This window comes from Numenius arquata, chromosome 3, assembly GCF_964106895.1.
Source record: "Numenius arquata chromosome 3, bNumArq3.hap1.1, whole genome shotgun sequence".
NCBI lineage: Eukaryota > Metazoa > Chordata > Aves > Charadriiformes > Scolopacidae > Numenius > Numenius arquata.
Genome location: NC_133578.1, coordinates 20,773,360 through 20,784,736, shown reverse-complemented (window position 1 = coordinate 20,784,736; position 11,377 = coordinate 20,773,360). Strand labels below are relative to the sequence as shown.

Here is an 11,377-nt window from a genome sequence, read left to right as displayed (position 1 = left end):
CAGGAACAGTCAACATACAAAGGAATTATTTGTCAACCTTCATCCTAACCTAGGCAGTGGCCAAACAATTTGAGGAGCATGAGAAAACAAAATGGACTGTCAAAAGAGAAAAAGGGTCAGAGACTTACGTATGGCCTTCGGTGGGATTGTTCTTGAGATTCTTCTTATTGATCAATTTGTTGAACCCTGTCTCTTTGAAAACTGGACCATGGAAAATCCATCTGACTCATCAGTGATTAAGTTTTGGTTTAAGAAACATACACAGATTAATGGGGCGTGCCTGATAATGGCATGTGGTTATTCAGGGTGTGAACAACCTCTAGAGTCTGTCAAAACAGGCAGCTTCAGGGTTATTTAATCTCTATTGAAGAAGCAGAAAATAAAAGCAAAAAGAAAATCTTTATTGAAGAAGCACAGTACAAATGAGAAGGGCATACAGAAGCAAAATGAAGAAGCAAAATGTTATGAAAGTACAGTATCTATATTATACGATATACAGTGTTACACTAGACAATGTCCATATTATGAATAATATTAAAATAGAATGGTCAATTATAGTATTTTTTCCCAGATATATAATCTTATAACTACTCAGGAAAAAGGACATTTATAGTAGAATGAAATATTCTACCTTTTTCCTAAGGGGGAAAAAAAAAAGAAAAGTATAAATGCTTCGTCGTTGGCTGTTTTTCAACTTGTGTTAAGCGCTGGCCAAAATATTACCTGCATAAAGAGTTGTATTTGACTGTGCTATACCATCTCCCGACCTGGCGGCACAGCTGGAGAGGTGCTCTCTGCTGAACGCGGGGAAGCAGCACGTACTGCCGGATCTGCTCGCTAGACCCTGCCAAGGAGCAGCTTGTCACACAGAAAAGACTGAAAGTGCCGTCACTCGCTCGAAGAGCAAACGGAAGATCTAGATGAAAATCACTCTTAAAGCCGGCAGTTGGTTACCCGTGACATGGGTAGGTCGGGCTGGGCTTCAGCCAACTCGGCGGCCGCCGGGGAACAACTGCAGGGAAACTTCAACGCACGCACCCGGGACAAGCCCCCGGCGCGCTCGCCAACGGGCACAGGGCGACCTGACTTCCATCGCTGAGCAGAGCAGCGACGGAAGCCATCTGCAGAACGGCAGATCCGGGACTGAGGGCGCTGGATCCCACCGCAGGGTCCGCCCGCCGCCTCTGCCCCCCCGCTCCCCCCCCAAGCCTGGCTCTCCCCACCTGTAGGGATTTCGCCCCGCGCCCTGGTGGCTGGAATGGGGAAGGGCTGAGCCCGAGGCGGCCGCCGGGACGCTTTTTCTTCGGGGAGAGGAAAATTCCAGCCGAAAGGGGCGGCCCTGCCCCCGCTGGCCGCTGACAGCCCGCGGCCGGGGCCGAGCCGAGTCCCCGCACCGGCCGGGCGTCGGGCCGCCGCTGGAGGGAGAGCCGGGTGTGTGGAGGCGGGCGGGCAGGCAGCGAGAGGGAGGAGCTGGGACGGGAACAGGGAGCCTCTGTTTCTCCGCGGGTGCCGGAGCCGGGAAGGTTCCGCGTTTCAAGTTTCTCGCCGCGAAGTTTTGTGGGGTTTTTTTTTGCTTTTGTGGTTGTTTTTTTCCCCTCCGCCCAAGGTGTGGTTCAGCGAAGCGGCCGCCCCGGCGCAGGCAGCCCGGCGGAGCCCTGTGCGCGGCCGCCGCCCCGGGCAAGCAGCCCCATGGCCGCCCTGTAAACAGCGGGGAATGCCCGGGCTCGGGGGCGAGGCGGCGCTGGGGGCGGCGGAGCGGGGCCGTCTTCCTCAGCCCGCCCCGAGCAGGTGAGGCGGGGAGCCGAGGCGCCGTGCGGGCGGATCCCAGCGGCTGCGCCCGCCCTGCCCCCGAGAGCCGACCTGCGCTCCCCCAGCTGCCGGCATGGACGGCCGCGCTCGGCAGGCGGCCGCCCCGCCGCCCTCAGGGTAAGCACAGCTCACCGCACGGGTGGGAGGCCCGGCTGGCCCCAGAGGGGCAGCCGGCGGGGAAACCGCGGTCATGCCGGGCCGTGCGTGGGGCCGGGTGGGGTGAGGTGAGAGGGGGGCAGCGAGGAGCGGGGAGGCCGGTGCCGTGCGTGCAGCGTTCGAGAGGCGGGCAAGGGGCGAGAAGCGGATCCCCAGTGCCGGGGGGCGAGCGTCTGCGTTCGCCCCTTCCCCTGGCGTCGGCGGCGGAGGGAGCGAGGCGGAAGCCCCGCGCGGGACCGCGGTCGAGACGGGAGGCGGAGGCAGATGGAGCACCGCGACCGTTAAACGGCTGCCGGCGCGGCGGGAACCGGCGGGCGGAGCGGCGTCCCTCACGCCTCGACGGGTTCTCTTGGCTGAAAACGGGCTGTCCGGGGCAGCGGGATAAGCCTCTCGGGTCCCCGGTGCTCTCCTCGCCGGGGTATAGCTGGGCAGCGGCGTGTGCGGGCTGCGGGGCCAGCCCTCGCCGGGGGCATTTCCCTCAGGGACGGGCCGTGACCTGCCTGCCGGCGTCGCCGTCCGGGCTGCAGTAGTGCTAGAAACCACTAGTGCCATACCTGTCGGGCTCGGCTGCTCTGTGAAGTCTCGGAAAGGCGGAATTTACGGGTCTGACCATCTGTAAGGTGTGCCTGTGTCAGCTGCCAGTTCTCTGTGTGAAAGTGGCGGTAGCGGTGTGGGAGAGCTGGGCGCTTCCCAGGGCTTTGGTAACTGCCCGCGTCGAAAGAGGAAAAAAAAAACAAAACAAAACAAACAGCATCTGTTGTGAGAAGTAAAAGGGTTGGTTTGTTTTTAAATGCTAGGCTCCTCTGACGAGTTGCTTGTAATCTGTCAGAAAATGTGACTTTAAAGGCTGTAATTTTAAATCTTGGTAAAACTACCCCAGTTACAAATCAGGAGGAGGACAACTTCCCTTTGAGTTAAGTAGTAAGGTACGTTTGAAGAAAATTAATTCCCTCAAACTTCAGTAGGAACTTTAGGCTTTCAGAATACTTACGAGACTGCTGGAGTTACCTTTAAATAGAAGGGACAAAATACATCGTGAGTGTGTTTTTTAACACCAAGACTTTCTTGAAGCTTCCGTATTGTATGCAAAAATGGATTAATTGGATTTCTGACCCAAGTGGATACAGGATGAAGAGGTGCAGTTGATGGTAATTTACTGTAGTATTTGCAGTAACAATCAGATCAGTTTGAAGTCACGGCTGTAGTGAATATGGAAGGCTTGTAGAGGAGGGCTATTTATTCACTTAGAGCCTTGTGGCAATTCCACACTTATATAGGGCCATTGAGAAACACAGTTCATGTTGTTAATCAATGTAGAAGGTATAATTACTGCATGTTTAAGACTTTGGATATGTAAGCTCAGCTGAAAGGATTGAGTGTATGACAACAGGGCATGATACCAGGTTAGGAAGTGACTAAAACAGTACGTTTTGAAGGTCCTCAGTTTTACTTGTGGGCAAGAACATTGAAAACAAGCAAAAAGGCATAATTAAAATTTTGGTTGTTCTGATAGCTCCTCTGGGGCTGTCGCCTGCCATAAAGCTGTTGGCTATACTGAATTTTGGCTGGTGCTTGACTTCTCTAAGTCAGGAAGAGTAGTCTGTGCCCTTAATGTGTCTTCAAGCATCTGTCAGCATTCACATCTCAGTTTTGAAAAACATGTAGCTGACAGCAGTGCTCATCTGCCTTAGCCCTGCAGATATATTTTCAGGCCTTTTATCAGCTATTCCCATGTAATTTAGTACTTAGGAAATCAATTTATGGTTCCTTTCTTGTTACAACAAGAGTTCTTTATTGACAGTCTTAATTATTTCCTGAAGATGGTCTCATTTGCTCATCCGAATGCTGGATTTGGGGAAAAAAATCCGGATATACCAGCAAAACCAGCAACTCCCAGTTTACTGAAAATTATCCACAGATACTTTTGTGAATAGTAAGCAGTTCTGTGATTCTCTCTCTGAGGTAATAGGAAAAATTGTGCAAGCTGGGAAGAATTTCAGTTGAAATAGCAATTTTCTTTAAATGAATTACCAAATGATATGATACTGCATTATATCCCTTCTTAAGCTGTCTAGCCAGGTGGAGAATATTGTTAATCTGCAGCTGAAAAAATTGTTTACCAGTAGATGTGTTCTTGAATTACTGTTTGAAGTTAAATGGTGCAATTACTGATAACTTTTCACTGTTTAGAAAGTCTATTTATGCTAACTGCCAGGAAGGCTAGAGGTGTTGAAGGTGTTTTGTGAGTTTTCAAGCACTGATGTTTATTTAGCCTTGGAACTTCTATATAACTTAATCATCAGTGGCTCTTCAATATGGTATTTTGTTATCAGTTCTATGGGGACAAGCTTTGGGAAAGGATCCTGTAATTATATCCTGGAAGACAATGTTTTTGCATGTAGGATTATGTTTTCCTAATGAAAATTGTTTATTAAAGCCAGTTGGGGATAAAAATGTTTGCTTGAATTTGGGGAAAAAATGCAGGGGTGTATGCCAGTGTTATTCTCACCATAAAATCAAAGTATATTAGTAAAGATTTTTAAAAACAGCCTCTGCTGGATTATTTATTTTTATTTTCTTTTTTTAAATATAGTGAATAGAAGGTGTGCCCAGTAACCAGCTGGAATTTTTTTGGAATATGATGAATAGAAGGTGTGCCCAGTAACTGGCTGGACGTGACACATAGTTTCTTCTATGAAGAAGAAGCAGAAGAAACTTGGCTGGACCTACTTTTAAGGCATTTTATAGCTCATCTATCTTGCCTTGAGTCTGAGCAGCACTCATGACAGCATGCTTTTGCCAGGCCAGTTGATACAGTCTGCTCCTGTTCATCACAGAGCTGAATTTGCTTTATGTATTGGCTGTGTTATGGGATGAGAGGAAAATGTGTGTTTTAATACTTTAAGAAAAAAAAAAAAAGTGGCATGGTTGGTATCCTGTCTCCTGAGCACCGTTTTCCTGCTGTTACTGGATGGCAATCCTGTACCCTGGACTAAATACATTTTTACATTACCAAATAGATTAAGTAGATTTCACTAGTTGACACAGGCTTTTGCCGTGAAGAACTGTATTGTAAGTTAATATGCTGTTAAAATATTGGAGCAAATTTGGATTTCGGTAAATGGAAGATTGATTTCCTTTGAAATATTAGAATGTGCATTGAGGTCCACCTTCAATTCTAATCAGTTTCTGATAATTTTTCATTATTTTGTTTGTTCCCTTAAATCATATTTAAAGCTATGTGCTTACTTTCAAGATAACAGCTTCTGATCTGCTTTACCTAAGCAAAGCCCTTTTTGTTTTGTCATTTTCTTTTTGTGTGTTTAATGAAAACATGCTTAGGAGATACAACTGCTCTCCAGGGGCTGAAGATAGAGATGGTTGTATTGGGGGACAAGGGGAAGGAGAGCCAAACTGAGCTTTGATTAGCTTACTGCCAGAAGCACTCCTCACTTGTGTCTTCATGCTCCTGTTCCCTGGTTGCTTGGCCTAGTGATTATATTCAAAAAGTTTAGTAAGAGCAACAGGAGAGAATTCTTTTTCCCATGGTTAGGGCTGTCTGAGGAAGTAAGAGATGTCTTCAGAAAGAAGAAGAAGTATAGCTTTTCTCTTGTGTGTAACCGTTGAGTTTTTATCAAATCATTTCAATCAGATTACGGATCATTGGAGACATCAGCTGTGGCTCAGTGTTGAGAAGTGTATGACATCAAGCTTAGAATACTGACTTGACCTCTCTTCCTCTCTTTAAGGTTGCTGGTTGTCTCGATTCACAACATAGCCACAGGTTTGTTCAAGTATAAATGAAAGTTCCCCTCAGTGTGGGATCGGACAGAAAGTGTAGCAACGGCTTAAAACCAAGCATTCTATTGCCAAGCCACAGTAGCAGACCAGGGGACAGTGTGTATATGTGTCTGAATTTGCTGTTTGCTGAAATTTAGGCCAGGGCCAAAACTACATTTTTATCTTGCAATGAATTAGCTGTTGCTTTTGCTTTTTATACTACATTCTTGTATACACTTACAAATAAATGCAAGACCTTTTGTTCTTGTGCTACTATCTTACTGTACTTGTAGCACTATCTAGGATCAGATGCTAGGCTGGCATGGGTCTAACAAGCAGTCTGATCTTAGATGTGCTTATCTCTTAGACTAAGGACTTCAAGATAAATAGTTAGGTCATTTTTTTTCTCACCCCCATGACCCTGATGAGAATCAACTAATTGAGCAATAATAAAATGGAAAGAACTTGGAGAATTTGTGGCTGTAGAGTTCACTGGATGTTTGAAACGGAGTTAGCTACTTCGTGGGTGGATCTCCATCAGGAGCCACTTGAATGCTAATCATTCCAGGGGTAATTTTCCACCTGAGTTCTGAACATACACTTAATACTTCCTGAGGTGATTATGTTGTTCTTTTTAATGTATCTGTCTTAACCAAGGCAATGTCAAATAGTTGCATGACACTGAACTGAATGTTGCATTTAAAAGCTGGTTTGATTGCTCAAACTTTGTCAAGTCTGAAGTCATAGCTGCGTGCCTATGGAATAGTTGGTGGTAATGTTCACTGCTGAAGTGTGTTGCTGTGGGAATGAGATGAAGGAAACATTAGGGGGTTGAGGAATGTGGATACTAGGGTGAAAAAATGTGTGGGAGGGTAATACACAAATAGAGAAATCGGCAGAGTATTTCAAAGCTTTGTCCAAGTGTGCTTGTATCCTGCAAAAAGGAAAAGTGAGAGCTAGTCGTTAGTGAGGTATCATAAACACGTGAGGTAAAAAAGTTCTTGGGACTGGAAGGTGGGTTTCAGTGTTATCTTAGGATAGGTTCTTTTCTTTCTATCGTTACTGGATTTTTTTTTATGAACTTTAAAGGAGATTAAAGTGTTTATGTAAACATGAAGATCACTGTTTATGTTGAGTAGGCGCATCTGTATTAGGTAGAATAGAGCCCATTGTAGGGGACCAAAAGCTTATATTTCAGAGGAAACTGAAGATTCCTGTCATCTGACAGATAAATTAACTCACTAGGAATATTTTAAAGTCACAAGTAAATGGTTTCTCCTGTAATCTGGTAACATCTAAATAGGTCTCCCTTCATGAAGTCCAGTACTGCTTCTGACTTTCATGACTGTAGTTTGGAAGAAAGTTTCTAAACGTGCAAGTTTTAGCTTGGCAGCTGTTTTTTCTAGCTGCCACCTTTGCAGTTTCATGTGTGCTGGGGAGCAGCAGATGCCACATTATCCAGCCAGCCACTGGAGTTGTAAGTAACAATGTTAGTGCCTGCTCAACTGTGGGTTTTTTTTTGCCCTAGAAATTAACAAGTCTATATGATGAGTTGCTCTTTTAATGTAGCGGATACAAGGAACGCGGAGTGTTCTCTTTCATGGCTGCTTGCAAGTTACAACAAATCTGATTGTGCTCTTTCTTTCCTTTTCACCCATCTCTCACTTACTTCCCCAACAGCTGACCTGCTGCTCTGACTTAAGTTCATGTAGCTGCCTGCTGTTTGAGAAAGAGTTGTTCTTTACTGTGAGCATTTGCTGTCGTTGTGTACTGCTCTAAAACTCAAACAGTTGACGTCAGGGCATTAGAGGATGACAAGAAGCCGAGATGTTGGCTCCTAGACTCCTGTAGAGTTCTGTGGCCATGCCCAGCATTAGCACAATGAAGAGGAAACTCTGACTGTGCAGCATGCGACAATGGAGAGTTCAAGGGGGAAAACCACCCCTTGCTGTTTTGAGCTGTAACAAGCAATTAAAAACTTGAGGTTTCACCTGAATTCTATCCAAAGGTAAGGTCCCTCAATTAAAAATGCAACTGTTTGCATGAAAGTAAACTTAAACATTTACTAACTGAAGTTCCAATAGATGTGATCTGACTTAAAATCTGCATGGTGATGGACTAGTGCATTTTTTTCATAGTTTAACAACCATTTTTTTATGCATCAGAAGTGGAATGCCATGGGAATCTTTACAGGATTGAGAGTTCTTGGATGTGTTTTTTATTTGTTAAGAGGTTATCCAGTTCAGAAGGGAAACGTGCATTTATATGTATCTTTTGGTGGTTGTAAATGATCAAAATCCTGTAGGCGGTAAAAGGATGGGTCCCTAATCTTATCTATGAAATGTTTCCCTGGGGAACTTGCATATATGTCAACTGTGGTGCGAGACTAGGGTTGTCAGGATTGCTATTTTCAGTTAAAGAAAATAGAACACATGAATATTTTTAGCTAGGCATAAGCTTTCTTCTGTGAGAAAGGATTGGTTTTGTTGGAAGCTTTAGTTCTACAGAAGTTTTCATTGAAGAAATAGTTACTAAGCTGTACTTTCTTAGCTGTATTTTAAAAATCCTTTGTGCACATTTTTTTTGAATTTTATTTCTGTTCTGGAAATACAGCTACTTGGTTTGGAAAACATCGATCAATCTTACTTAAAAACAGACAAACAAACAAACAAACCTCTCTCCTCCTTCCCAAGCAATGCAAATGATTACTCTGTGCAAAACAAGAAATGTTGCGTGCTTGAATTTTTCTCAAATACCAACAATGGTACAGTTTTTGTTCTATGTCCTACATCTCTCCTACAAAGTCATACTGTCTTAATTAAAAAAAAACTCACACCACTATCATTAGAAACATGGGTATTTCTCTTTAAAATCAAATCCCTTTTCAGTGTATTATTCCTGAATATTGATTTATTGTTTTAAAAATCTTGTTCTCTTCATGTGCCTTGGTTTTCTGTTGGGAATTAATTTTCCCTTTTGGTATTTTCCTGGCTTTCTTCCAAAGACTAAGGCTCCGTACGTGGGTTTTTAGCAGGTAACTTTTAAATGTTTTTTTTTTTTTTTTCCCCCCAGTTTGAGATGCTAGGAGCTTTGCTGAATAAAGTGGGTTAAATAAGAATGGTCCAGGATATGGGACCATCAGTAGGGTAGCAGTGGAAACTTTGTGCTACTATTGCCCAGATACTTTTAATGTGTAGGTATCAAGGTAATTAGAAGGGCAAGAGGGAAGAATGTAGTGCGCCAAGTTTGGTTTTTGTCATTTACTGTGTATTTAAGTATCATTGTATTGCTCTTGACCTTTGTAAAACCTAGTATGTTCCTGCTGTGCTGTCAAGCTAGACTGACAAAACAACTGGACATAATACGCCAGGTAGAAGATAATCTATTGAGGTATATATTGTTTAACTGTCCTTGTCACAGCAATGTTGAAAGCATTTTTTACTTGGGAGGAACAATATTTTGTCTCTAGGTCTAGTAAAAAAAAAATAGAGGAGACAAAATGTCTGTTACTAACAAAGTTGAGAAAACAAAGGTTTACAACTCATCATGCTGGGTTGATGTCTGTTACTAACAAAGTTGAGAAAACAAATGTTTACAACTCATCATGCTGGGTTGTAACTCCTTTAGGCAAAAATGAAGTACATCTTTCTTCACCACTAGCTGCGGACTTAAACCCTTTGTTCTTTTCATTAAAAATGCATGTTGTGCAGAATTAAATATGAAACCATTCTGGCTTTGAGAACATAGAAACTACTTACATGGATGTATGGTTTTTTTAGTTCTTTAGTTTGTAAGACAAACAAGACCTTAGTTAGTTTAGGATGATTGTGTAGTAGGTGGAATTTGTGATAATTTTCAAGAGTTTGTGTTAAATTGGAAATGCAAGCCATGACAGAAGTCTGGGCTTTGACATACATACATATATATATATAATTTTTTTTTTTTAGTTCAGAAACTTTAATTCCTCAAAACTCGGGTACTGCTATGTGTTGACAGTTGTCCCTACATTCCCAAACTTTCATTTCTTAAGAGTTATTGCTTTCTCCATCTGCTCTATGAAGTCTTTAGACATGAACTTTTCTGTATCCTCTGCTGGTCTCTGATTCATGGTCTCTCACTTCCCCTTGCCTGCAATTTTGATCCTCTCCTTCCACCCACGCTACAAAGCAGCCTCACTAATTCCATCCTTGGCGCTCTACTTGAGCTATTTTTACCTCGTTCAGTTTTTAAACTACTCACCACTTGGAGAAAGTCCTGTTTTGCTAAATCTTCAATGTGCTACTACTTCTTTTCTAAGAGCCTTTCTCATGGATCATGCTTAGGAACTTTGAAGTACTGTAACAATTCCTAAGGCACCTTAACCACTGTGTTTTTTAACATTTGGAAGCTAAAGTGGTTGTTCCCCATTTGCTTTTATTGGTGGCAGGTGCTTTTGAAGACAACATTTGGGTTTGGGGGGTTTTGGGGTTGTTTTCTTACTTTATGGGGGGAGGAGATTACTTCCTCCTATTACGTTAAACTGTTTTGCAATGTATGACCCTGTCCTTAAACTCTTGCATAGTCTTTTTCTGCTTTTAGCTTTTTGGATTCCGTTTTTGTGCATTCTTTTAAGTTTTGAGATTTAATAAGAACCTGGCCCTTCGACTTGGTCCTTTCATCTATTATTTTTTCTCCTGTGTCCCGTTCCACCTGTATCTGACTTCTCTTCCCCTGACTTCACCCTGAAATTATAGATTCTTCTTTTTCTAAGTGTGGTTTTGTGTTTAAATATTATGTATCACATTTGCCTGGGTTAATGCATTTTATTCACTTGTACTTACATGGGCAGGGAGAGTATTTTTGCTACAGTGTTTTAAGGGGAGAAGGGCTTCCCAGGCCCTTTTATATGGCACTTTAAAGAGGTCATTAGCTGTCTTTGCAGTTGCTTGTTCTTGTCTGCTCACTTATCTGTGGTAGAGTAATGCCTTAGATATCATAGGACTTGGAGCTGAGATCTTAAGACAGCTGTGATAGCTTGGGACTTGAAATGGGATTTATTTTATTCTCTTTTCTCCTTTCAGCTCAGTCAGAGTTTACTTATGAGTTTATTCAGCAAATAGTGGTAATTTTCTTAATGTATTATGTGCTGTCCTTCATCAGAATTAGATATATTTAATTTGATGTCTGCATGACAGGTTATCAGGACATTTATTGTAGAAATGAACTGATGGAACTGGGTCAGATGCGTCTCTCTTCCTTCAGCTCCTTAATGCTTCTCTTTTGTTTCTTGTTGGCTGGATTTGTTGGGGAGTGGGGAGAGAGATCTGTTTTTCTTCCAAGTGATATGTAGAAGGATCAGAGGATTTCGAAATCTAGGTAACTTCTGGGTTTTGTTTTGATTGTTCTTCTGCAGTTTAGGACACATTTCCCTCATCCTCCCCATAGATAGTCTCAGCACACCAAGCAATGCTTGTTCACTTTTCTATAAAAGGAAGGTGAAAATCTAGAAGGTATGGAAAACTGAAGCATTTATAAGCGCTCCTTCAGAGCTGATTGTCAATAGTGAGGGGGATAGAAGAGAATCTGAAGCAGCTTATTTTGGAAAAGTAATAAGGATCTGACATCATTGTCTGAACTGTTGGAATCTTTGTCT

At 43.1% G+C, this 11,377-nt stretch overlaps 1 protein-coding gene across 1 annotated transcript in view; it reads left to right on the top strand.

Moving 5' to 3' along the window:
- The first annotated feature begins 1,413 nt into the window (after positions 1–1,413).
- Positions 1,414–11,377, top strand: part of COBLL1 (cordon-bleu WH2 repeat protein like 1) — an 85,692-nt gene continuing 75,728 nt past the window's right edge. The window contains exon 1 of the mRNA XM_074145137.1: positions 1,414–1,431. The gene's annotated coding sequence lies outside the window, so the exon portion shown is untranslated. The remainder of the gene's footprint in view (positions 1,432–11,377) is intronic.